The sequence below is a fragment of the Canis aureus genome, chromosome 16, assembly GCF_053574225.1.
Source record: "Canis aureus isolate CA01 chromosome 16, VMU_Caureus_v.1.0, whole genome shotgun sequence".
In the NCBI taxonomy this organism is placed as follows: Eukaryota; Metazoa; Chordata; class Mammalia; order Carnivora; family Canidae; genus Canis; species Canis aureus.
Window position 1 is genome coordinate 27,293,204 of NC_135626.1, and position 2,997 is coordinate 27,296,200.

The following is a 2,997-nucleotide window of genomic DNA, read 5'->3' on the forward strand; positions in this document are numbered from 1 at the left end:
TCTATTTGGGTCAACCTTGTTCACATGAATACGAGTGGCAAGAGCTCATGCTGTGGAACTGAACAGAAACAAACGATAAATGCTGTTCTGAGCAGAAGTATAGTGGAGAAAGAAACTGGCCTGGGGCCAGATTTGAGATGATTATGTGATAAAACTCTTCATTTCATATAATTTTTTAAAAACTAAATTTTGGGGGCACCTGGGTGGCATATCCGACTCTTGGTTTCTGCTCAGGTCTTGATCTCAGGATTGTGAGACTAAGCCCTGCTTTGGGCTCCATACTTAGTATGGAGTCTGCTAAAGTTTCTCTCTCAGCCCCTCCCCTCTGCCTGCACACACATGCGATTTCTCTCTCTCTCAAAATAATAAATAAATAAATAAATAATAACAAATAAACTAGATTTTGAGGGAAAAAATTACATCCAGTCTATTACAACCACAATCTACTACTTTCAATTGCCCTCCTGTACATATATATTTTTTCATGTTTGCACAATAAATATAACTTATCATATTCCACTTTTTTACTGAATATTGTATCTGAAATATTTTTTCATATCCTTAGAGTCCCCATTAGCTTTTCTAAAGTCTGATAATCCATTTTGAAGGAAAAATATTCTATAGTCATTCTTCTATTGTTAGACAATTATATTGTTTCAAATCATTCTCTTTTCTAACATTGCAATAGTGTTTTTCTTTAAAGTATTTCTTAAAGATATCTTTCTAGGAGTCCAATTCTCAGGGTAAAAAAATGTAAACAGTATATGGCAACACAGAATGGGTAAGAACACAGAATTTGGAATTAAGCAGCCTGGGTTCCAAACTCAGTTCTGTCCATTACCACCTATGTGACTTGAATGATTTACTTAAGCTCTCTGATCCTCTGGAGACTGTGGTAATAATGATGAAACGAAATTGTGTATGCCAAATACATTGTATAGATCATGGTAAATAGAGAAATTACTGTTGTTATTCTGTTTCTTTTTTCTGTTTTCCTTAAGGCTCTTAATATTTATTGTCATAAAAAAATTTATTGTCATGTTGTTTTTCTAAAAGACTACCAGTTTCCAATGCCACAGGCAATACAAAACATGACCATTAAAAAAAGTGACCATTTACTACAACTCCCCAAGTCATTTTAAGGTTAGCCTAATTACTAGAAATAACTTTTTATTTTCATTTTTTGTAAAGATTTATGTATTTATTCTAGGGAGAGAGAGAAAGCATGTGTGAGTCAGGGGAGGGGTAAACGGAAAGACTTTCCATTGAACGTGGAGCCCAAGCAGGGCTTCATCTCTCCACCCTGAGATCATGACCTCAGCTGCAATCGATAGTCAAATGCTTAACCCACTGAGCCACCCAAGTGCCCCAGGAATAAGTTTCTATTAGGTTATGTCGCTTTCATGGTAAATTATCTTCCTAAAAATGTAAATCTATAGGTAAAGAATGTTTTGGGATCACTTTAACCAGGAAAAAGTGTGTATAGGGAAGAAAGCGAGAAAGGCCTTGGATTTCATCACTCCTCAGAGAAGTCGCAGTGAAGGAATGTACCTTTTTTTTTTTTTAAGAATTTATTTATGTATTTATCTAACTCAAAATGGATGAAAGAACTAAATGTGAGACAAGATTCCATCAAAATCCTGGAGGAGAACACAGGCAACACCCTTTTTGAACTTGGCCACAGCAACTTCTTGCAAGATACATCCATGAAGGCAAGAGAAACAAAAGCAAAAATGAATTATTGGGACTTCAAGATAAGAAGCTTCTGCACAGCAAAAGAAACAGTCAACAAAACTAAAAGACAACCTACAGAATGGGAGAAGATATTTGCAAATGACGTTATCAGATAAAGGGCTAGTATCCAAGATCTATAAAGAACTTAGTAAACTCAACAGCAAAGAAACAAACAATCCAATCATGAAATGGGCAAAAGACATGAAATTTCACAGAGGAAGACATAGACATGGCCAACAAGCACATGAGAAAATGCTCCGCATCACTGGCCATCAGGGAAATACAAATCAAAACCACAATGAGATACCATCTCACACCAGGAAACCATCACACACGGGAAACAACAACTGTTGGAGAGGATGTGGAGAAAGGGGAACCCTCTTGCACTGTTGGTGGGAATGGGAACTGGTGCAGCCACTCTGGAAAACTGTGAGGAGGTTCCTCAAATAGTTAAAAATTGATCTGCCCTACGACCCAGCAATTGCCCTGCTGGGGATTTACCCCAAAGAAACAGATGCAGTGAAACGCCGAGACACCTGCGCCCCAATATTTATAGCAGCGATGTCCACAATAGCCAAACTGTGGAAGGAGCCTCGGTGTCCATCGAAAGATGAATGGGGGATCCCTGAGTGACGCAGCGGTTTAGCGCCTGCCTTTGGCCCAGGGCGTGATCCTGGAGACCCCGGATCAAATCCCACGTCGGGCTCCCGGTGCATGGAGCCTGCTTCTCCCTCTGCCTGTGTCTCTGCCTCTCTCTCTCTCTCTCTCTCTCTGACTATCATAAATAAATAAAAATTAAAAAAAAAAAAGAAAGATGAATGGATAAAGAAGCCATTAGAAACGACAAATACCCACTATTTGCTTTGACCTGGAGGGACCTGGAGGGTATTATGCTGAGTGAAATAAGTCAATCGGAAAAGGACAAACATTATATGGTCTCATTCATTTGGGTAATATAAAAATTAGTGAAAGGGAATAAAGGGAAAGGAGAGAAAATGAGTGAAAATATCAGTGAGGGTGACAACATGAGAGACCCCTAACTCTGGGAAATGAACAAGGGGTAGTGGAAGGGGAAATGGGCAGGGGGTTGGGGTGACTGGGTGATGGGCAATGAGGGGGGCACTTGGCAGGATGAGTACTGGGTGTTATGCTATATGTTAGCAAATTGAACTCCAATATAAAAAATTTTTTTAAGAATTTATTTATGTATCTATCATCTATCTATCTATCTATCTATCTATCCATCTATCTATTTATTTGACA

General features: G+C 38.6%; 1 long non-coding RNA gene across 1 annotated transcript; it reads left to right on the plus strand.

The window, feature by feature from the left end:
* Positions 1-840: 840 nt before the first annotated feature.
* Positions 841-2,547, plus strand: LOC144285289 (uncharacterized). Its single transcript, XR_013353608.1, has 2 exons — positions 841-947; positions 1,440-2,547. It is a non-coding gene; the product is annotated as an uncharacterized LOC144285289 (long non-coding RNA).
* The last annotated feature ends 450 nt before the right edge of the window (positions 2,548-2,997 follow it).